Raw genomic sequence first — 25964 nt, 5'->3', positions numbered from 1 at the left:
AAAAAATTTTTAGAGACAAAAATAATAATTCAGTGAAATTTACAAAAGAGAATTATTTTTAAATGCTTAAATAACCCAAAAGAGGCATAAAAATTTGGGGAGGTGGAAACAAAGAAGAAATGTAATTAATAGTAAACAGCTAACAAAGTGGTAGATTTTAATCCAAACTTACAATAATCACATTTAAATAAGAATAGACTAGCTGTCAGATTGACTTTAAAAAGAAACAAACAACAACAAAAAAGACCCAGCCATATTCTGTCTGCTACAAACCTACTTTGAATAGAAAGACATAAGTTAAAGGAAATGCATCTTTATAAGTAAAAGAAAAATTATAAAGTAAGATACACCCTGCAAACACTAAACAAAAAGCTAGAATACTTGTATTACTATCTGACAAAGTGGATTTCAGAACAAATAGTATCAGGACCAAACAGGGACATTACCTAACAATAAATGGGTCATTTCTCCAAGATAATTAACAGTTCTCCAAGAGAAAACAATATTCAATGAGTATACACATAATACATAACCAAAATACATAAACCAAAAACAACAGAACTGGAAAGAGAAAAAGACAAATCACAGTTTTAGCTGGAGACTTCAATATTCTTCTCTCGCAAATCAATAGAACAAGTAGAAAGAAAATCAGCAAGTATACTGAAGAACTAAGCAACACTAGTAACAACAAGAGCTAAATGGATGTTTATAGAACACTCCACTCAATGCGAAATATTTAAGAATACAACCAGATAGGTTGTATTTGGGGCCGTAAAACAAACCTGAACAAATTTAAAAGAAGAGACATAATACAAAATATGTGTTCCAGCCATAAAAGAATTACACTAGAAATCAATAACCAATATCTGTAAAATCCCCAAATATTTGGACACTAAGCAACATACTTAGAAATTAGTCATGCATAAAAGAGGAACTATCAAAGTAGATTAAAATGCTTTGAACTGAATGAAAGTGAAAATGTAACACAAAAATTTGTGGGTTGCAGTTAAAGCAGTAGAGAGAAATGTATAGCATTTAATAACTTATATTAGAAAACTTTAAGTTTCATATTAATCACCTAATCTTTCTTATTCACAAAGTAGAAAAAAAGAACAAACGAAACCACAGCAAACAGAAGAAATAATAAAGAGCGAACAAAAATAAGTGAAACCAAAAATAAATCAATGATACCAAAACCTGGTTACTTGAAAAGATCAATAAAAGTGATAAACTTTTAGCCAGAGTGGCCAAGAATTAAAGAGAGATAACAAAATTACCAATATCAAGGACAAAAGACCTACAGCTAAGGAGAAAGACTGAATGCTTTCCTGCTAAGATTGGGAACGAGGCAAAGATATCTTCTCGCTCTTATTCAACATTGTACTGGAAGTCCTCACAGTGCATTAACACAGGAAAAACTATTAAACTCATAAAGATCAGTAAGAATAGGTAAAACTGTCTCTATTCTTAGACTACATGATTATCTATATAGAAAGTCTTTTTTTTTTAATCTACCAAAGAAGATCCCAGAACTAATGAGTTTAACAAGGTTCAGGTTATAAAATCAACACAAAAATGTGTTTCTGCTTCCATATACTAGTAATGAACACTTGGAATTTGAAAATTTAAAAATAATACCATTTATGACAGCATTAAAAAATACTTTGGTATAAATCTAACAAAATACTGTGCAGGCCCTATGTGCTAAAGACTATAAAACACTGATGTAAGAAATCAAAGAAGACATAAATGACTGGAGGTATATAACATATTTGTGAACTGGAAAATTCAGTATTGTTAAGGTGTCAATTTTCCATGTTTTTAATCTATACAATCAGGGCAGTCAATGCCCATCAAAATCCCAGCAGGCCTTTTTATAAATCTCAACAAGCTGATTCTAAAATTTCCATTGAAAGGCTAGAAAATACAATAGCCAAAAAGAAAAACAAAATTGCAGGACTAACACCACACAATTTAAAGACTTACTATAAAGATACAGAAAACAATACAGCAAAGTATTGGTTAAAGGATAGACACATATATCAGTAGAACAGAAAAGAGAGCCCACAAAGGAAAGACTCACACAAACACAGTTAACGTTTTTTTGGCAAAGGCAATTTAATGGAGAAAGGAGAGTGTTTTTAACAAATGGTGCCAGCCGGGGATGGTGACTCATGCCTGTAATCCCAGCACTTTGGGAGGCTGAGGCGGGCGGATCACAAGGTCAGGAGTTCAAGACTAGCCTGGCCAATATGGAGAAACCCTGTCTCTACTAAAAATCCAAAAACTAGCTGGGCATGGTGGCAGGTGCCTGTAGTTCCAGCTACTCAGGAGGCTGAGGCAGGAGAATCGCTTGAACCCAGGAGGCAGAGGTTGCAGTGAGCCAAGATTGTACCACTGTACTCCAGCCTGGGTGACAGAGGGAGACTCCGTCTCAAAAAAAAAAAAAAAAAAAAAAAAAAGTACTAAAACAATTTGAAGTTCATGTCCCAAAACTAAACGTTTTCCTATTCCTTACAATTGACACAAGAATTAGCTGCATAGGTTATAAATGAAATGTATATAACGATAATATTTCCAAAAGAAAATCTACGAGAAAATCTAAGTGGCCTTGGGTTAGGCAATGATCCTACACCCAAAGCATAATCCAAAAAAAAAATTGGACTTTATCAAAATTTAAAATTTTTGTTCTGTAAAAGACTTTTAAAAAATAAGAAGAATAGACTCAGAGAAATTATTTGCAAGTAACATTTCTGACAAAGGACTTTTATCCAGCACATAGTAAAGAACCCTGAAAACTCAACCAGAAAACAAACAACCAAATACAAAAATGGGCCAAAGATATGAATAGATATTTCATTTTAAAAAATCAATGGATAACAAACAAGTATATGGAAGGGTTTTCGGCATTATCACAGAAATGCAGAAAACACAATAAGATACTACTACATACTTATTAAAATGTCTAAAATCAGAAAACACTAACAATATCAATTGCTGGTGAGAATACAGAGCAACTGGAATGCTCACAAAAAAACTGTCGATTGGAATTTAAACAGCCACTTTGGGAGTAGTTTGATAGATCCTTACAAATTTAAGCACACACCTACCATATGATCCATCAACTCCACTTCTAGTTATCTATCCAAGGAAAACGAAAACTTATGTTCACATCAACTGCCGCATATGAATGTTTATTACAGCTTTATTTATAATCTCCTCAAACTGAAACAATCCAAATGTCCTTAAGCTGATGAATAGATCAACAAACTGTGGTATATTCATACCATAGAATGTTACTCAGCAATAAAGGAACAGACAATTGATGCATGGAACATGTATTAATCTTAAATGCACCTTATTACATAAAAGAACCCATGCCCAAAAAGCTACATATTAAACAATCTCATTTATATGAATCTCTGGAAAAGGCCCAACTATAAGAAAGCAAAATAAATTAATGGCTGCTGGAGAGAAGGTCGGATGTAAAAGGACAGCAGAGAATTTAAGGGATGATACACCTGTTCTGTAGTGGACTATAGTCGTAAGTACATGTCTGGACATTTGTTAAAATCCATAGTACTGTACACCAAAATAATGAATTTTATATCGTGTTTTTTTCAATCAACCAGTATGTGGGGGATGGGGAGTTGGAAGGCAGACTAATAAATGACTGACTACATTTCAAATTAATCTCATAGCCACCCTGAGGAAGAAGTAACTGAACTAAGTAACTCTGGAATGCAATATACGTTTGTGGTATACTAAAGTTAAACAAGTAGGTAAATATGTTATAGACAGTGACAGCCAGTTTCTTACTATGTAGGAGAAAGAAGTTACAAATAAGTAAAGGAAAAGAAGGCCAGAGTGAATCTTACGGTGCTGGATTAGGGTGGGATGTATCAATATGAACCCAGCATTTTTGTATTTTGGAGTGGGGAATGGGAGAGAGCTGTGTGTGTATATGAGTTAGTACACACACACATACATGTTTTCTACTTCTGTCTGCTAAGACAATGATATCCAGGTTGCAGTGAGAACACCTTGCACCCAGAACTTGGTTTCTAATTACCATTTCTCAATAAAAGAAGTAAGAGCTCCTTGAAGAACAGGTTGATACCACGTTTGAGGCAGGATAAATGAAAGATGAGTCTGCATCTTCTTCTGATGTCAGAAATTAAAGAAGTGCTTTTTAAAAAGATGGTGCCATGTTGAAAGAGCACAGACGCCAACCTGACAGAATTCCTAGTAGCCAAAATTAGAATAACTTGAGCAACAAAACAAGTAGGGGTAGAACTGAATTACACCCCCAGTTAATAAAATAAATCTCCATAGGTCCATGTTAAGACAAATTAAAAAAGAGAGAAAGGGAAACAAGACAACTTTTCTTTACAGAAGAAATTTCAGTTTGTGAATGTGGAAGAATCAGAGAAATACAAAATCGCTATTAAAACACCACAAAAATAATCAATGCAGACAAGATCCATAAAAAGATGCTAAAATGAGTGGGGAGAAATTTAAGCAGAAACTGAATATTTATATAGTTTCAAAGTATCTCCAAAATTCTTAGTAATTAAAAAGGGGACTATAGTAGCTTTACAGTGAAGGATCCTGACAGATGCCACTTTAACCAAGGAATTGAGGTCAACATCATCAGTAGTATTTATCAATATCATGTGCTTCCTGGTGCAAGGCACTGAGAAAGGCACACCACCTCTGCAGCATCTCCCCAATAATACATAAGCTCAGTATAATCAGGAGAAAATGTTAAAACAACCTGAACTGAGGGAACCATCTACAAAATAACTGACCAGTGCTCCTCAAAAGTGTTGAGGTCACCAAAGACAAGGAAAGAAAGAGAAATTGTCACAGATTGAAGGAGATAGAGGAAATACAGAAATAAATGCCACATGGGATCTGATTGGATCTTAGAATAGAGAAAGGACATTAGTGGAGAAATGGCTGACGTCTGAATAAATTCTGTAGTTTAATGATACTGTACCAAGGTTAATTTTGGAGATTATTATTTTATGGTTATGTAAAACACTAATATACAGGGAGGCAGGGTAAAGGGTTTACTGGCCTTCTTGGTAATATTTTTGGAACTTTCCTGTAAGCCTAAAATTTTCCAAAAATAAAAAGTTAAAATAGATTAAATGGAACATTTTTAACACTGTTGTAAAATATTTTTCAAAAAGATAAACATAAGTATAGAAGCTGAGTCAATAAAAGGATAATTTAGAAAAAATTGGTTTTAGACATATTTAAACAGAATTTTATGAAATAAAAATATAATCACTGAAATTTAAAGAAAAAGAGAAAACATAGGTAAATGACTGGTTAAACTGTAGACATAGCCAACCAAAGAGAGTATCAGTAAATGGACATTCAATATCAAAATTTACTGAAAGTATTGCATAGAGATAGCAGATGGGGAATGTGAAAGAGAAGTAAGGAGTATGGAATAAAGAGCAAGAAGTAAGGAAAATAGATGATGAAGGAAAGGATACATCCAAAAACATGACGTAGGAAATTTTCAGGGTAAAAGAGAGATTCCTCAGATTCAAAAATCATTAGTCATGATCAGGATAAATTTAAGCAGCTTCAGAATTTTTAACCCAAACCTTTATGAGAAACAAGTTTATCAACTAGAGTATTATGTTTGTGGCAATTCTTTTGCCTGTTTTACTAGATACACTGCATTCCAAGTTTCCTTCGGTTAACTCCTTTCTTCCCTTCAGTGGAATTACGTGATTTGTTTTAAATGCAGTTACATTCCTTTGCCCTAAGTCTGCATTCTAACTCACCCACATACACATACAGACACCCTGGTTGATTTTTCTATATTTACATACAGTAAAATATATTCTTTGTGGTTTGTCATTCTATGCATTTTAAGAAATACACAATCACGTGCCCACCACCACACTTCCATACAGAAGAGATCTACATATGATTTACAGACTATAATTATCTCCATTTTACATATGAGTAAATGGGAGGAAAAAGAGGTAAGTAACTTTGCCTGAGGTCATCCAACTAGTAAGCAAAGAGCTAGACTTACGTTTGGGCAGTCTTGGCCCCAGAACGCCAGCTGAAAAATTCTATGCTACCCTTGGGTTTCCACACCCAGCCCAAGTCTACATGAACATTTGATTGCCAGAAACCCTGCCACCAAGGGATCCCAAAGGTGCAGGTGCAGGTGCTGAAGTCCACTGCTACGGGATGTTGAGAACCTCACCCAAACTTCTGGGAAAAGAGTCATGAGTACACAAAGAGCACTTCTTTCAAACTGTCAAATAGCTTGAGATTGGAGAACAAAGGAGACACATCTTGATTTCTAGCTTCATATTTCCTGAGGATTAGATTAATCTTCTAGCCTGTGACCCTTTGAAGGTACAGATGACATTGTATTCATCTCTATATTCCTATTACTTAGCAAATGGCCGGAGATTAATCTACATTTCTTGAATGAATGCATGCAGCAATCAATGAAAGCTTATAAATTTAAATATCAAGAGCTACCAGAGAAAAGTTATGGACCATATTCTCCCTCTTTCAAATGACATTCTATATCCTTCTCATCACATGGGAAACCTTATACCCCAATCCTCCAGTCCTACTAAGAGGGTCTCAGGAACCATGGTCCCCACAGTCTGCATAGGCTGTAGATATACTTGACCTGTTAGCTAAATTATAGATAATGGCATGGGGCTTAGTGTTTCTCTGAAGCTCTTTCAGCCACATGGAACTATGTGGTAATGCAAGTCAATGTGAAACAAACATATGAATAGATGATGGGGGATGGATGGATGGATGAACCAAAATATTCCAACACATTTTAAATAAAAAGCTACACTTACACAGGATTTTTTTGGTTCTCTTTTATAGCCATATCCCCAGTGCCTACCACATGCCTTATGCACAATAGTTTCTCAATAAATATTTATTGAGTAAAAGAGGAATGAAAAGGAAATGGCTGATAAGTTGTCACCTCTACCAAACACTAAAAGGTAGAGGCATTCTTAGCTTGTTCATATAGAGAGAGAGAGAGAGACAGGGTCTCACTCTGTTGCCCAAGTGGCACAATCATTACTTACTGCAGCCTTGACCTCCCAGGCTAAAGTGACCCACCCGCCTCAGCCTCTGGAGTAGCTGGGACTACAGGCATGTGCCACCACACTCAGCTCATTTTTTGTATTTTTAGTAGAGATGGGGTTTTGCCATGTTGCCCAGGCTGGTCTCAAACTCCTACACTGAAGTCATCCACCCACCTCAACCTCCCAAAGTACTGGGATTACAGGCATAAGCCACCACGCCCAGCTTGTCCATAGAATTACATAAGCTAAGCTGTACCTCAGCTTCTCTAACAATTTCTGCTAAGACTTATGAGAAATTTCAAAGAGCTGCTCCTTGTAGGCTGATGTTTGCATATCCAGCCTATATAATGTGGGAATATCTCGAAGTTAAACAGATGTTCTAAAGCCCTAGTAAAAGAATGCAAAGGAGAGGAAGAAACTTCCCAAGGGTCAATAAGACGATCTACTGAGATACCATCAACTTTCTTCACTGCACGCACCAGAATCTGCAGGCAATAATGTTCAGAGACACAACACTCCTCATATAATCAGAAGATAAAGCATTGCTAATGACATCCAGGGAGACCCTCACTAGAGCAAATTGGCCTGGATGGAAAGCAAATTTGCATGGCAAGGCAAGCAGCCAACAGGCTGTAGTGGCAGATGCTCTAGGCCTGACCGTGTAAAACAGAATCATAGTTTTAACGTGCATCACTTCCTTTGGTCGTGTTGAGTTCTGGGAACGTGAGGGCAGATTCTCAATTCCACCTTCCAGCATAGCCTTCTACTCAATAATTCCTTATGCAGGATCATGTTTATTGAATCAATAAGCGCATACACTGTCCTTGAAATCAGTGTGAATATGCTCAATTTAAAAATAACTGGAGTGTTGCTTGGTCCCCAGGGTATTCCCTGAAGAACTCCTGCCAAGGAGAGGGTCTGCTTCTCAGGGGTAAGAATTTATAAAGGAGACAGCATTTCATGAATCATAAATTTCTGTAGAAGCAAGTTTTCTCTTTAGGACCTGCAAGACCACAATCAATAGTGAGCTTTGAATAAAGTTCTTCATAGAGACAGCATGCAAATGCTGTCCCTCAGAATCTGAAAATTAGGATTCAAGGCACCCTGCCTGTTCATGGTGGAGTAGGGCTTTGTTAGCAAAACCCAATTTCAATGTTTGTCCAAACTCACCAAGCACACTCCTGTGAATCATTCATGCTAACTCTGCAGAGCCCATCTACTGTGGAACCTGGTACATTTCTGGTACAGAGCCGTCCAGGAAATTCTCTGTCCTGTCACTCATTCCCTTTGTCTCACAAGAGGAGCATTTTCCTCCACCATGGTCCTCAGGAAGACAAGCCCCTCTCAGAACAGTAGATGGCTCTGAAGCTGAGGGAACACGAGGCACATTCACAAATACCAAATTCACTACAAATTCCACAGAGGGACCAGGAAAGCTGGCCTGCAATGTGCTGGAGTCTTGCCCTGTTACCGTCCACTACCCTGAATGGAGGGAATGGCTGCATCATGAAGTTGTGCTGGTCATTCTGTTTGCTTCCTTGGCATCAATCTCCATCCTTCTCTGCCCTGGGGGTGGCCTCCAGGAAATGCATCTTCAGGGCTCCTTTGCTGCCTGCCTACCAGCAGGCAAGAAGATTCGAGGGTCAGGTAGGGGTCAGAGGGCCCTCTTTGGGCCACTGTGCTGGCAGGGACTTCTCCCCTCTGCACGTCAGCCCCTACTGGGCAGCCACTTCTCCCCCTCAGCTCTCACTGGGTTCCAATAACACTGTTCTCTGACCTTGATGCTTCAAGCCAAGAGGTGGTAAAGACCCCTGCTCTTGCTTGTCTGTGGGTGCCTCAATATCCCTTGTTGATCTTCATAACCCTGCCCATTGCTCTGCAAGTCTTCCTTTCACCAAATCATCCATCAGACTTGTGTTTCCTGGCAGGGCTCTGGCTGGTGGAGAGGTGCCATGGAAAAGGTATTCATCTTGGATTAAGGGAAGCTGAGTTCTGAACGCTGCTCTGCTTCTGACTAGCTGTGTGATCTTGAGGAAACCACTTCACCTCTCTGGGCCTCAGCTGCCTCATCATCAAAATGTGGAGAATGAATGGTCCAGGGAAGCCCTCACCCCCTCTGGGCTTCCTTTTACACACACACACACCAGCAGTCCCAGTGGCATGCCTCCAGAACCCCAGGGCTGTGAAGGCCGTGTTTGAAAGCTATAGTCACTCTTATTCTATTATTGACTTTGATATTTGATATACGATTAGATGACCTTCTCTGGAGAACTTACCAAATGACTATGACAGCAATGCACTTAAGAGACACTGCTTAGGGATTTACAGGCTACCCTGGAGGAGCATGCTGGGGCACCAATTGCACCACACATTGTTCCCCTCCTATGGCAAGGAGGCCAGCCTTCCTCCATGTCATCTGCCATGCCTGGGGCTGTCAGAGGTAGGGAGAGTGGAGGGGATGCTGTGATGAGACACCTGTACCCCTGAGGACAGGTCTCAGGAGAAGGCCACAGCTGTGCACCCTCAAGGCCGAGACTCTCAGCACCTGGGGTGGAGGGATGGGGGGCCTCCCACAGCAGCCACTCCTGCAACCCCTCTGTTTCTAAGCACCCCATGGCTTCCCAAGTGCTTTCCTGTTAATCACCTGCTGTGATGCTTGCAGCATCCTTGTGAGGGCAGCTACATTTGACAATTACATTTGACAAGTAATAGACAAGCACGTTTGCGGTACCTGAAGAGTCAGAGGCCTTCCCCAAAGTCATCCAGCCCAGCCAACAGGGGGCACTGGAACCAAACTCCAGGCCCTGTGCATCTTTTCCGGAACTAAACATTCAATTCATGTAGATGATTAAACTAAATTACTGGCTTTAAGGGCTTCATATTTGGAATGAAGCCAACCTTTGTGTGTTTCCATTCATGATGAGAAGCATGTCCCCTGGCTCTTCTCCACATTGGTCACAGGCCTACCCTGAAATGAAGACAGCTGTCTGTGAACCTTGACCTCTTATCTGTACTTCCCAAGTGCTTTTGTGAAGGTAATCTCACACAGGTGGGGCTGCTTTGGCCAAGGTCACAAGGCTATTTTCCTCCCCAACCAAGTTTGGTCTAGAGTTCATGTCCCTTGATTCTCAGTCTGGTGCTGTTTCTATCCCCCTCATGGTCCTTTAGTCATTCAACAAACATGTGTAGAGTCCTACCATGGACCAGGCCAGTGCTAGCAGCTGGGTGAAGGAAGAGTGGTGAGCAAGGTCCAGTCCCCACCCTTAAAGGAGTTTAGAGGCTGGTGGGAAAATTGATGCAAAGGAATTGCTGTGATGAAAGTGTGTGTCCAGTGTGCTGGGACACAAAGGAGGAGTACTTCAGCCTTCTTTGGGGAGACTGTGCAGAGGTGCAGAGGAAGGGCTGAGGCTGGAAGCTTTTGAGGATGAATAGGTGTCCTCCAGGTGGAGCACGGTGGGAGGAAGCAGCATTCTGAGGAATAGAAGGAGCTACCTGGGCAAAGGCATGAGTACGCATGACCCACATGACAGCTCAGCATGGCAGAAGCATCCAGTTCAAGGGGCATGGCCGTGATGACCTGGGACAGGTCGTCAGGAGCCCAGGAACAGAGTAACTTCTCTAAGTCCATAAGTAGAGCAGCAATTTCCTGGGGAAGGGACCACAATGAAATTTGGGCTTCAGAGCCATCAAAGGATTTTCAAGTGAGTCACAGCAGTATACCTCTGCAATGACAGCCTCACCCAGGCATGGTATCTGAGACTTTGACCAAAAAGGTTGGAAAACCACAACAACAAAATAATAACACTTACTAGAGCAGCTGACAGACATACAGCACTTAGCATGTCAAGCACCAGAATGAGCCTTCCCTAGTGTTATGAACAGAGTTTTATTGCAACATGTCTGACTTGTCTCACTCTGTGCAAAGAAGATGTGAACAGGCTTTAAAAAATAGTCAACCCTGCTGTTATGGCCATCAGGCTCAGCTCTCTCAGGAAGCTGCTCTGAGCCTAGTAGGATGAACTCACCTCTGGGTCTCCTGAACCTTGGCTGAGAACCTAACATCCTCAAGATGAGTTGCCAAGAATTTCCTGAGTTCTATGCTTTGCCTCCTTGGTGAGTCTGGGGCTCCTGGGGCCAGAGATCACATATGTACCCTTCATATCACTGAGAGCTATACTGCACACATTGAGGATGTTGAATAAACAAAGATGGATGGAGGTGGCTCCCTCCTCTACCCCAAACACAGCTACAAGGTACAAGCTGTGCGTGTCCTTCCTGACAGCTTGTCTGTCCAATGTGTCTCCCCAGGAGGGACAGCATTGATTCCCTGGCATCTTACCTTCCTGTGATCAATTTCTCTTGACATTTGTCAGACTCTAACACCTCTTCTGCAGCCCTTCAAGGGGCGGGTTCTTTCCATGGAAACTGTGAACACAGCCCATTTGAAGGGAGATGGCTGTTTTCTTCTGTTTTTCCTCCACTTTTTAGTGGAGAAAAATCAAGGCAAAGGAGACCAGAAAGAAGAGGAGCTAAACAACTGCAGAGAAACAAAAATGCTAGGTGCAGGGGTTCAAGTACTGGATGTTCTCAAACGGTCAGAAGGTAGCCTAGCAGGGGCTTAGAGTTAGCCACTTCCTACATGGTGATTTTCTCCCCAACCTCTGGTAGAGCCTGGAGTTCCATGTTACAGAGTCATCCCTATGGATTCTGAGTGTTTTCCCATCTCTTTCCTCTGCCAGTAGCCAGGAAGGTGGTTATTAAACCATAAACACTTAGTAGCCAAGATCTCAGAAATTAATTTAGCATATGCTGCTAACTTGTCCTCATGAAAGTGGGACTGCAATATGGACTACAGAGAAAGCAAGACTCCAGGAAGGTGGAAAAATCAGAAGAAGGAAGGGATATCCAACACAACCTGAGTAGGCATCCATCCTATGCCAAATGCTTAACAGGCATGATCCATTGTCACTGCAATCCTTATAAGAGCAGGTGTCATTTTCCCGACTTACAGATGAGACATCTGAGGCTCTCCAAGGAGAATTTACTTGGCAAAGGTCATTGTCTTTGTTTGTGTTGTTATTAAATAATACCTGAGACTGGGTAATTTATAAAGAAAGAAAGATTTAATATTTGGCTTGCAATTCTGCTGGCTGTACAATTGGGTACCTGGTAAAGGCCTCCAGCTGCTTCCACTCATGATGGAAGGGGAAGGAGAGCCAGCATGGTGAGAGAGGAAGCAAGAGAGGAGAGGAGAGGCACCAGGCTCCTTTTGCAAACCAGCTCTGGCAGGAACTCATACAGAGAGAACATGCTGGTTACCATGAGGATGACACCAAGACACTCATTAGAAGCCCACCTTCATGACCTAAACACCTCCCATGAGGCCCCACCTCCAACATTGGGGATCAAATTTCAACATGACATTCGAGGGGCTAAACAGTCAAACCATAGCAGTCACATAGCTAGGACAGGGCAGGTCTGGATTTGCTCCCCGCTGATGAGTGTGGCGTCACATGGGCCCCCCCCCCCAATTCTTTAGAGATTCTGATGCAGTTGATGTGGGCGGAAAGGTCAAACAGGCTGTATTCTTTTCTCCCTGGACTCTCTAACCATAAACTAACACACACAACAAAGTGCCATCTGGTCCTCCCTGTGGCTCTTAAAACAGCTCAATGTACTTTCTCATGTTCACTTTCATCCTTTCAACAGCCCTGTGAGGAGGATGGCAGGGTGGCTATCCCTGTTTTCTTGATAAGAAACTGAGAAATAAAAGAATTATCACTATTGTGGTACTGATCACTTTTTACCTTATCAGGCTTTGAGCTAGATGGATTTGGGTTCAAATCCTTGCTCTGGTCCTAGGAGCTGGAGCAAGCTATTCTCTTCCACCAACCTTTGCTTTCTCATCTCTAAGATGGGAAAAATACATGCTTTGAGTATTATAAAAATTAAAGACAATCATATATGAAAACCAGTTAATGCAGTCTAGCAAATAGTAAGAACTCAACAAATGTCACTTATTATTTCTTTTGTAATGTTGGGAACATAGCTTATCCCTCTGACCAATCTGCAAGGCCCTTGCCAAGGCCACAACCCACATTCAATTTCAGACCCCTCTTCCCTCCAGAACTGAGCACAGCATCTGGGATATAGCAAATATTTTATATATGCTTGAAGAATAAGTAAAATAATTTAAAATAAATGAGAAGGATAGAAGAAAAAATTATTCACAATATCCACAATACCCTGATCTACGCCATGACCAACAGCCAGGAAGCCAGGTGAAAGGGCAACACCAGCGAACCCTAATTCCTACCAGGACATACTCTTATGTGTCAGCTTTGATTCTGGCTCTAGCCAGGCTGGAGAGGGAGTGGGAGAAGGAGGTTTGAGAAGGATCTGAGAAAACAGCTGACATTAAATGACTCATTTTCAAAAGCCAACAAACTAAATTCAAACTATACAGGAGATTACATGGATAAAATTTATGATTTTTATATATGTTTTATATTTATATATAATGCATATGTATTTATATATATGTAATGCATATATATAAAATGTACATAGTTTCCTTGGACAGTTTGACAATCCCCTTGGGACCTACTTTATGACAGGGAAGCTATTTTCAGACAGATGTTAAGAAACACAGTCTCTGCTGAGGACCTTGGCGTGCGCCTCTATTGCTCAAAAGACTTGGGGGTGGGTGGCTCCCATTGGCTCCTCCCAAGTGATCTGGGGACAGCCTCCCCTCTTCCTCATTCAGAGCAGGGCTGGGATTCTAAGCCAGGAAAAAGTTCTCAGAAAAGAGATGGGTCATGAAGGACCAGGGCCAGAAAACTAGAGGAAAGATCAAGTATTTAAAGGAATCCAGGGAATTGAAGTGACTTTGTTTTCACAACAAATTAATTTGGAGAGAACATACATTCATTCTCCTTCGAGCTTGCTTTAGAAAAATATCCATATTAGCCGTGGCAAATAATCAGAATGACACTCAAGTGGTTCTAATGTGATCCATATTCCCAGTGCATTCTGCGGATTTGGAGCAAGGCTAAGCAACGGTGAGAAAGAAATTAGAAATGAAATTTTAGAAAAGGAGCAGGAGAGTCCTACATAATCAGAAGGAGACTTGTCCCCATCCAACTCTCCCAAGTGCCCTTCGGCGTAATCCTGTTGGGTCACAAGATGGACTCCAGGACTCCTGGAGTGGCCCTCCCCACTCTGAACACCTGCTGCAGTCACCCACAGTCGAAGTCATCTGAAGTCTCTGATCGTGACCCATGAGTGGTGTGTAGTATCTTCCAGGAGGCCCCTGACTCTGTTAACAAGAAGTGGGGTGCACAGCCAGGCCTTCTGCCCTTGGTAGGCTGCAGGACCCCAAATCCTGATCTAACCTTCCCTACCTAGACAACCCTGCCTGCTGGGCCCTCCCATGCCCGTAGTGCTCTCCCAGCCAGCCCCATCCATGGGCTCTGTCTGTGCTCCTCCCTCCAGCTGAGTTTTTTTTTGGATCTTTCCCAAAAAATATACCAAGATTTGGTATGGGAAACAGTAGAATCTGAGGGAAGGATGGAGGAAAAGAAAGGAGGAAGGAATTCAGAAAAGAAGGGTGGTGGTTAGGGAGGGAAGAGAACATTTCTTAGGCATCCTAACAACTCCGTGAAGTAGGCCATGTTATGCTTTATTTTACAGACAAGGAAACTGAATCGCAGAGATATTAAGTAACTATCAAGTTCACACAGCTGACCAGTGCAAGAGCTGACAGTTTAACCCAGGACTCCCTGGCTCCCAGTTCACATCCTACACATTTTCCCAATGAGTCAAGAGTGAATTCGTTTCTGGAATTGTTAGAAATTAGCAAATTGCCTAGGAATAAAAAAAAAATAATGAAACTCAACAGATTCCAAACTCACTGTGCTTACTGTCACACTCACACCCAGCTGGACCCAAATTGAGGGTGTTTGGTTGACCAGTGTCACAAGACAGGCACCTCTCCACACTGTGAATGGCAAGGAAGTCCTGAGCTGCTTGTCACACCACCCTGAGACATCTAGGACATCTGGAAAAGGCCAAGCTTCCCCCCAGAAAGATTTATTTTCCCCTCCTTATTCAGTAATTGCAGGGAAAAGAATGCTGCAGGTGGTCATGGTGTCCATCCCAGGGTTTACAATAGTCAGGGAACCTATCTCCTCAGGGACACACGAAAGCTCTGAGGCCCCAACTGCTACCCCACATCATTCCAGTATATATATGTATGTAGATAGATGTAGATATAGGAAAAGATAGATATTCATGGGCAATTGGTCTCATTTTAAGATCTATGTATATTATATGGTACCTACCTCTGCGTCGCATGTGTATGAATATCGATATTGACATTAAAAGAAAATGAATTCCTCATTGGGATGTCTGTCTTGCTGACACCTTAAGCGTGTATGTTATCTGCCCGTGGGTGAAGTCAGCACTATACTAACAGAAATTCTCTTCTCAGAAACATTACAAGAGGGGTTGGAGGTGTGTAGAAGAAAGCTGCTGCCTCACATGAAGAGTGTGTGGCTTGGAAAAGCCCCTGTATCTCTCTCTTTCCATTTCTGGGTGCCCAGGAAGCTCCGATTTTATTTTTTTGAGATGAAGTCTCACTCTGTCTCCCAAGCTGGAGTGCAATGGCACGATCTCAGCTCACTGCAACCTTGACCTCCTGTGTTCAAGTAATTCCCCTGCCTCAGCCTCCTGTGTAGCTGGGATTACAAGTATGTGCTACCACACCTGGCTAATTTTTGTATTTTTAGTACAGATGAAGTTTCACCATGTTGGCCAGGCTGGTCTCAAACTCCTAACCTCAAGTGAGCCACCTACCTCGGCCTCCCAAAGTGTCCGTTGGTATTAAATCAAGACAAAGTACTCCTGGGTCTTCTCTCAGAAACCGGTTTATCATCGCTCAGGCCTCAGTGGAAAAAGCCCAGGTAAAGGAGCCATCATGAACAAGGAACATGAGGGCATCAATGGTGCCACTGCCTCCACCCCCAAAGGAGCTACAGAGCTTACACGTTGTCCCTCTAACTTTACCATGACTTGTTTTTACAAATGAAAAAAGTGTATTTGGAATATTTCAGGGCCCCTTAGAGAGGCATACACTGTGTTCATCTACAAATGTGGCTTTCCTAAAATAAGACAAGTACATTATGATTTTGACACAAACTGAAGAGAATCATTAAGGCAGGTAGATCAAAGTGGCTTTCTGGACCATTCATGAGCTTGTGATTTCTTTGAATAGGATGCTTATTTTTCACTGAGTGTATTGCTTGAGCATACTATTCTCTCAGTAATAAGAACCCTCCCTCCCATCACTTTTTTCTCAGGGGAATTCAAAGCCTGTAGATTCAGCCTCTTAGATAAAGGACACACCTCCTCCAAAGCTCTCCTTCTCTGATCTCTAAATCTCTTTCCACTCCCACACCACCTGGCTCTTAAGGAAATAAACATGTGGAAGCTGCAGGGGAGAAGCCCATGAGAAAAAGCAGGTGTGCGACAGGTGCACCTGGTCTAGGAGGGAAGGAGCACTTTTAATTGTCCTGATAAGGAAGAATCTGAGAGGGGAGAGAGGTGGAAAGCCTGCTCTCAAACCATGTCAGGTGGTGGGTGGGGATAAAAGAACTTGAAAAATCAATAGGACTTGAGATAAAAAGAGAAGAACCGTGGAGGAACTGGTGATCTGAGGCCACTAAATTTCAGAAGATGTAGGTCAAAGCCTTTGCTGTGTTCTCTGTGGCTCTCCAGGCATGGCAACAGGGCAGGAGAGAATGGCCATGGGGAAACCCAAATTAATGGCTGTGCATTGAAAAATCAGGACTGAACTCACAGCATCTATGAATTTAAATATTGCCTACCCTTGGCCAGGCATGGTGGCTCATGCCTATAATCCTAGCAACTTTGGAAGGCTCAGGCAGGTGAATTACCTGAGCTCAGGAGTTTGAGACCAGCCTGGGCAACATTGTGAAACCCCATCTCTACTAAAAATACAAAAAATTAGCTGGGCGTGGTGGTGGGTGCCTGTAATCCCAGTTACTCACGAGGCTGAGGCAGGAGAACTGCTTGAACCCAGGAGGCAGAGGTTTTAGTGAGCCAAGATCATGCCACTGCCCTCCAGCCTGCATGACAGAACAAGACTCTGTCTCTAAATAAATAAATAAGTAAATATTAGGTTGGTGCAGAAGTTATTGCACTTCTTTCATTACTTTTTTTTTTTTTTTTTTGAGACAGAGTCTCACTCTTTCACCAGGCTGGAGTGCAGTGGCACAATCTCGGCTCACTGCAACCTCCACCTCCTGGGTTCAAGCGATTCTCCTGCCTCAGCCTCCTGAATAGCTGGGACTACAGGCACGCACCACCATGCCCAGCTAAATTTTTGTATTTTTAGTAAAGGTGGGGTTTCACCATGTTGGCCAGGATGGTCTCAATCTCTTGACCTCGTGATCCACCCGCCTCAGCCTTGTCATTACTTTCAATGGCCACAATTATTTTTGCACCAATCTAATAAATAAATAAGTATTGCCTACCCTAAATACTGTCAACTTAGAACCAACTGAGTTGCACATCCAATCGATGAGCTCAATATTACGGCTATATGATCAATGTCTGTGGGCCAAGGCCATGCTCAGAGGGAACATCAGGCAAGGCCCTCGGCTCACTGTGACCTCCTGCCAAACATCTGACTCCCTTAGACTTGGCAGCTTTCCTGTCCTATCTGAATATAGCTGGCAGAATTCCCCCGCAAAACTGGATCCTTTTGCCTAACTTGAAACCATGTATTTGTGTGTACATATGTGTGTGTTTTCTCTAATCTAAACAGTGAAATACTATGGACTGCATTGTGTCCCCCAAAATTCATATCCCTAACCCATGATGTGATTGTATTTGGAGATAGGACCTTTAATGAGGTAATTAAGGTTAAATAAAGTCATAAGAGTAGGGTCTTAATTCAATATGACTGCTGTCCTTATAAGGAGAGAGAGAGATCAAGAATGGGGCACACAGAGAAAAGGTCTTGTGAGGACACAGCAAGAAGGTGGCCATCTGCAAGCCAGGGAGAGAGGCCTCAGAAGAAAACAGACCTGCCTACACCTTGAGCTTGGACTCCTGGCCTCCAAAACTGTAAGAAGATAAGTTTCCGTTGTTTGGGCCATGCCATCTTTGGTATTTGGTTACGGCAGCCCTAGCAAACAAATATACAGAGTGAGATGGCTAGGAGAGCAAGACCCTGAGAGGAGATGGCAGGGGAAGGGAATGAACAGGTCTTGTGGTGGAAGTAGCCATTGGAGGCTGGGACTATTGGAATAGGAAAGCCTGTCTTCCCTAAGTTTACCTTCAAGCAATGGCATCTGCTTGAGAAACAAGATCCCTTAGGCAGCGGACACTGAGGCCTGCTTCTCTCACTAGCTGGAAAACTTTTAAGCAGCTCCAAACCAATCTCTCCCAGATAACGTGCACTTTCAGCTGAGCCCAATAAGGAGAGAGCTGCAGAAGAGGCACCCCACAGCCTACACCAGGATGCTTTCCTTCTTGAGGGGATCCCAAGCAGAAGCAGCTGACATGAAAATGAGATTTGCAATTTTTTCAGAACCACTGAGATGGGTGATGGGCGTGAGTCATGAGCCATTAGGAGTAAGTAGGAAAGGCCAGGTCAGTCCACCCAAAAGAGGAACAGACAAGGTGTCTCTTTCAAAGAAATAAAACAAGCGATGAGTATCTTCTGGTCCCCAGGAGAATCAGAGATAGAGGGTAATAACCTTTCTCCACTCTACTGTGAGTCCAAGATATATGCTTGGATATGCAGCAAGACCATGTCAAGGTTCCTTCTCTTTACCCAGAATACTATTCCAAGGGTTTTTCTAAAGGAAGCAGTAAACTGAAGCAAAAAACATACTATATGGGGGAAAAAAAAAAAAACGTTTATAATAGTATTATCTTGAATGGCCCAAAACTGGAACTAGCCTGTCAAACAAAACGTAAATGAGTCAAAGTGGTCTGCATTTGCACTATAGACTACTGTCCAGACATAAAAAGGACAATTATAAAGATTACATAGAAATGTGAAACAACACTTATGTAATTTTAAGTGAAACAGATAGTTTCAATACATTGAGCACTTACTATGAGCTCAGCATTATGCTACTAATTTATATGCATTATCTCTTTTCATCCTCACAGCATGCCATGGGTGGGGAGGGCACCATTACTATCCTCATTGTATAGATGGAAAAATTGAGACAAAGTTGCTTAGTAATTTTCCCTAGTTCAGTCAGTAGAGCCAAGATTCAAACTAAGCAAAGTAATATCAAAGCTGTTTCTCTTTATCCAACATGCTATAAAAACTCTAGATTCCAGAGGATAATAAGCAAAGGTAAAAAATATGTGTGTAAAGGCTGGTGTGGTGGCTCACACCTGTAGTCCCAGCATTTTGGGAAGCTAAGGTGGGTGTATCACTTGAGGTCAGGAGTTTGAGACCAGCCTGGTCAACATGATGAAACCCCATCACTACTAAAAATACAAAAAATTAGCTAGGCATGATGGCGCATGCCTGTAATCCCAGCTATTCAGGTGGTTGAGGCACAAGAATCACTTGAACCTGGGAGGTGGAGGTTGCAGTGAGCCAAGATGGCGCCACTGCACTCCAGCCTGGGTGACAGGGCGAGGCCCTGTCTCATATTCATTCTCATTCTTATTCTCTCTCTCTCTCTCCATATATATATATATATATATATATATATATATATATAAATATATATATATATAAATATATATATATAAATATATATATATAAATATATATATATAAATATATATATATAAATATATATATATAAATATATATATAAATATATATATAAATATATATATATAAATATATACATATGTGTGTGTGTGTATATGTGTGTGTGTGTATATATATGTGTGTGTCTATATGTGTATATGTGTATATATGTATATATACATACATATATGTATATGTGTATATATGTATATATACATACATATATGTATATGTGTATATATATGTATGCATGTATATGTATATATGTATGTATGTATGAAACACACACACGCTTGTGTGTGTGTAATCAGAATACAGGCAGCATTCTGAGACTGGTCTTATAATTGTTGCCTTAGTAGCCTTTCAATTACAATGATAAGGCTAAATAAATAACAAATTATATATGCTTGCTTTGACCCAATTCTTGTCTCCTGTATGCTTGAAGATTCTGCTCCCTCAATGTCCCCATTTTACAGAGAATAAAGCTGAAGAATAGCAAGATTAAGAGCTTTACCAAAAGGCAAACAGTTAGCTAGTGAAAGACCCAAGATTAAACCCAAGTTTTCCTGTTTCCAAGCTCAAGGACACTTTCCAGTATATTCTGCTGCACTCCACTGTTTCAAGGCATTTTCAGCCCTCTTAACAAAGTAACCAGGAATCATGGTAACAGAAAATAAGTGAACCAGGAAAAAAAAAAAAAGCAAAAATTATCTAATATTTGAATGAATCAGCCAGCATGATGACAGTAGGCTCTCTCCTTTTTTTATATTTACCAAGACCCTTCTTCTTGGAATTGGAATGGAATCACTTTAAGCTATATTAAAAATTGTGTCTGAATGAACAAATATCCATTTTTCTGGAGTGGATTTTCTATATTATTCTTTATATTCCCAAAGTGATTTAAAAAAATTAAGCAACTGGTATACAATTAGTTGAACGAGTGAGTAAATCTTATGGAAGCATTCATTTTTTTTCCTTTTAGAATTCAAGGAAGATTTGAGAAGTGTACATACACAGTTTAATATGGATAGAGCATTCTACATCTGCTTAAGATGTGGGAAGTCACAAAGGAACATCATTCCCATTCTAACAACGACAAAACCAGTGGGATAATCTAAAAACAATAACTGTTTTAAGCCCAGCAGACAGTTGCAATTGAAAGGCAATCAGGTGAACTGAGTTCCAAAGAGTAGTGAACCCCTCTGAGAGCAGAGATGGGAACACAGAAGCCATTTGCCTTCTGCAGAACATGAGAGAAAAGGTAGCAACTATAAAATTTGGTAATAAAAAAACAACTGAAAGTTTAACAAATTCTTAAAGGTTAACTGTAGGTTTACATGACAGTTTAATACCCCTGGGAGTCCCAAACACAAGGAAAGCCCACATCCACTAACCAGCTCTTTTATGTAGGCCTCTAATAGGTGCCCAGGAGAAAGACTGAGTGAAGGACAAGACATCTGAGTAGCTCTCCCTCACTGGCATTCCTCTGACCTCGCAGACTCAGACAAATGCCAGTTGCCACTGGCTGTAGGATAGAAAAGCTGTTCCTTCAAGGCTGGGCACGGTGGCTAAAGCCTGTAATCCCAGCTGTTTGGGGGGCCGAGGCAGGCGGATCACGAGGTCAGGAGATCGAGACCATCCTGGCTAACATGGTGAAACCCCGTCTGTAGTAAAAATACAAAAAAATTAGCCGGGCGTGGTGGCGGGTGCCTGTAGTCCTAGCTACTCGGGAGGCTGAGGCAGAAGAATGACATGAACCCGGGAGGCGGAGCTTGCAGTGAGCAGTGATCATGCCACTGCACTCTAGCCTGGGTGACAGAGCTAGACTGCATCTCAAAAAAAAAAAAAAAAAAAGGAATGAAGAAAAAGAAAAAGAAAAAAGCTGTTTCTTCAAGCTACATTGACAGTAGATGGAAACCATTGGCTGCAGGGAAGGGTCAAGAAACACACAAGCCAAGAATCCTACACTGATAAATCAGAGGTCTATTCCCACTGGGGGAAGGGCAGAGTTATTAAGAAAACTCTACCCCTGAGGTTCTAAAACACAAGACCTGATTAAGACAGAGGCTATCACAGGACAACCAAGACTCCCCCTTCCTCCCACCATAAGACTTGCACTGAGCTGTAAACAACAGCAATCAAACTACGGGAAGAAAAGGAGCAGAGAGAGAGGAATAGTCTATGGTGTAGTATGTTGAAACTGCTGAAAGCTGGGTGGAGCAGGAACGCTGATACTGCAGGTACTGTAGGCCTTACGTTAAGGCCTTACATTAAGCACAAGGTGGCAGCAATGCAGTACTGGAGTAATTTAAAGTGTGTGTTGCACTAGCGGTAACAATAACAATAGCAAAACTCAGACCCAGTTCAACTCCTGATTACACTGACTTAATGCTAATTAGCTGAAAACAGAAGCAGTATGCCCATTTCTAGGCATAAATACTGTCTGCCTCAGCTCTACCATTCTTTCATACAAAATGCCCGGAAAATTGTACAAGATTCACTTAAAAAAGCAAGAAAGATGCTGTCTGAAGTGATCCATTGTCAAATCTTAAAGAAGTCAACAGAGTCACACCAGGAGATGGCTTAGATATTAGAAGAGACTTTAAAATAGTTATTATTAAGGGATCTAGCGGAAAAGGTGTACAATATGGATAAGCATGTGGAGATTTCAAAAGAAAGTTGGAAACTCGAAAAGAGTCTAATTGCAGTACTAGAAATGAAAAACATGATATCAAATGTGAAGAATCCTTTAAATGGGTTTATCAGAAGGCTGGAAAGAGTAAAAGAAAGAATCAGTGAAATTGAAGATCGCTCAATAGAAAATAACAAAAAAAAGAAGGAAATATACCCACATGACAGAGCATCTAAAGGCTGTAGAACATAAAATGATATAAAAAACACAGCATTGAAATTCCAGAAGGAGAAGAGAAAGAAAACAAGGCAAAAGAAGTATTTGAAGAGATAATCATCAAGAATCCTCAAATATTAATGAAAGACAACCAACTATAGGTCCAACAAACTGAAAAATTCAAGCATAAAAATACATTTGTTAAAAAATGCACCTAGGTACATATTAACTGAACTAATAAAAGTAATAATAAAGAGAAAATTTTCAAAGCAAATAGAAAAAAATTTTCAAAGGAACAGAGAGAAGAATGATAGCTGACTTCTTGTCTAAAACTATGCAAGTCAGAAAAAAAGGATGGTATCTTTAAAGTACTGCAAGAAGGGAGGAAGGAAAACAGAATTCTACACATGGTAAAAATGGCCTTCAAAAATAAGACAAATCAACTGTTTTCTCAGATAAGCAAAATCTGAAAGAATTCAATGCCAGCAGAACTCACACTATGAGAAATGTTAAGTGACTTAAATAAATGAAAAATGATACTAGACACACATGTGGCTATACAATTTAACAGAAGGAAAAAAAGAAAAGGAGTAGGAAAAGGAAAATGCCACAAAAACAGAAGCAAATGGGTAAATGCAAGAGATATTATTTTATTTTGAATGTCTCTAAGATAACTGTATAATGTAATAATCAGTTTATTATATCAACATTGTATGCATATATCAAACATAGGGTAAAATAGATGATAACAGTAACACAAAGAATAGGAAAAATTAAATGGAATTATATTCTAAGGTTTTTATACTATACATGAAGTAATATAATTTTATTTTAAAGTAAACTATTAAAAAGTTGAGTGTATATTGTGAATCCTAAAGTAAGCAGTAAAAGGTAAAATAAAAAAAAACTAATATCCAACAACACAGATAAAATAGAATCATAAAATCCTCAATTCAATGAAAGGCAAACAAAGATTAAAACGGGAGAAATAACAAATGGGTCAAATAGAAAACAAACAGCAAAACGGTAGGTCTAAACTCAACTGCATCAATAACATCATTAAATATAGTTTAAACAGCCTAATTAAAAGGCAGAGATTGTCAAATTGGATTTTAAAAAGATCTAATTTCACATAAACTCATTTTAATAACAAAAACATACATATATTAAAAAAGGATTGGCAAAAAGATAAACTATGCAAATACCAATCAAAAGAAAACTGGAGTGGTTATACTAGTTTGAGAAAAAATTGACTTCAAAATGGGGAATTTACCACGGATAAAGAGGATTATCACACAGTAATAAGGGGGTCATTTAATCAAGACAAAATAACAATCCTAAATTTATATCTTTAATAATAGAGCTTCAAACTATGTGAAGCAAGGACAAAGAGGGAAAATAGACAAACCTACAATTATGGTTGAAGATATCAACACTCCTCTACTGATAATTTTTAAAACAAGTAACAGAAGATCAATAAGAAGATGTGTGACTTGAATAACGGTTTCAAGCAACTTGAGCAAATTGACATCTACAGAGCTCTAACAGCGGCAGAATACATACTCTTTAAAGTGCGAAGGAACATTCACCAATATATCCAGGATCATAAGATAAATCTCAACAAATATGAAAGGATTTAGATTATAAAAAATATGTTTCACACCACAATGGAGCTACTAGAAATCAAAAACAAAAAGATGTCTTAAAAATTCCCAAATATTTAAAAAGTAAGCAACACATTTCTAAATAACCCATGGGCCAAAAAAGAAGTAAGAATTGTAATTAGAAAATATTTTGGTGTAAATTAAAATGAAAACACAACATATAAAAATGTATGAGATGGAGTTAAATCAGTGCTTAGAAGGAAAATTATAATATTAACTGCATTAATTAAAAAATAAAAATATCTAAGCTTGCATTTTAGGAAACTAGAACATTAACATGAAATTAAACCCAAAGCAAGTAGAAGGAAATGATGAACAAAAGTCAGTGAAAGAGACATCAAGAAAAACAAGAGAGAACATAAATGAAAAAAAGTTGTTTCTTTGAAAAAGTCAATTAGATAAACACAGAAAAAATGAAGATACAAATTGTTGATATCAAGAATTAAAAAGGGAACATCATCACAGATAGTATAAACTTTTAAAAGATAATAAGGAAACATAATTTATAACTTTATGCCAACAAATTCAGTAGCTTAGATGAAATGGCAAATTTATAAAAGACATGAACTCTCAAACCTCACTCAAGATAAAATATAACAATCATAATACAGTATACATTTAAGAATCGAATTTGTAGTTTAAAACTTTCCAACAAGGAAAGTTCCAAGTCCATCCAGATGGCTTTAATGATCAATGTTTTTTTTTTTTTCTTTTTCAGACTCTCTCTGTCACCCAGGTTGGAGTGCTGGAGTGTAGTGGCTCAATCTCAGCTCACTGCAACCTCTACCTCCCAGGCTCAAGCAACCCTCCTGCCTCAGCCTCCCAAGTAGGTAGGACTACAGGTGCTCACCACTAAGCTTGGCTAATTTTTTGTATTTTTTGTAGAGACAGGGTTTCACCATGTTGCCCAGGCTGGTTTTATACCACTGAGCTCAAGCGATCCACCCACCTCGGCCTCCCAAAGTGCTGTGATTACAGGTGTGACCCACTGCAACTGGCCCTACCTTTTAAGAAATAAATATAAGCAATTCTACACAAATACTTCCAGAAAATAGAATGAAAGGTAATGCTTCCCAAGTCATTCCAGGAACCAGCATTATCCTGATACCAAAATATGACAAAGATGGTACAAGAAAAAAATATTACAGATCAATCTCTCTTGTCAATGTAGGCACAAAATCCTTAATATTAGCCAATCTAATACAGAAAAATATAAAAATGATAATACATCATGACCAAGTTGGTACTGTCACAGAAATACAAGATTGGTTCAAATTTTGGAAATCAACTTATAATAATTCACTACATTAACAGATTAAAAGAGAAAGATCAACTCAAAAGATGAAGAAAAAGTGCTTAACAAATTCAACATCTATTCATGATTAAAGTACTCAGTAAACTAGGGGAAAAGTGAGATTTGCTCAACCTGACAAAAAGGATCTATGAAAAACCTACAGCTTATGTTATACTTAGTGATTAAAAAAAAAAAAAAGTTTTCCACCTGAGACTGGCAACAAGCAAGGATGGCTGCTCTCACTAGT

This window comes from Pan paniscus, chromosome 8, assembly GCF_029289425.2.
Source record: "Pan paniscus chromosome 8, NHGRI_mPanPan1-v2.0_pri, whole genome shotgun sequence".
NCBI lineage: Eukaryota > Metazoa > Chordata > Mammalia > Primates > Hominidae > Pan > Pan paniscus.
Note: the sequence above shows the minus strand (reverse complement) of the source record.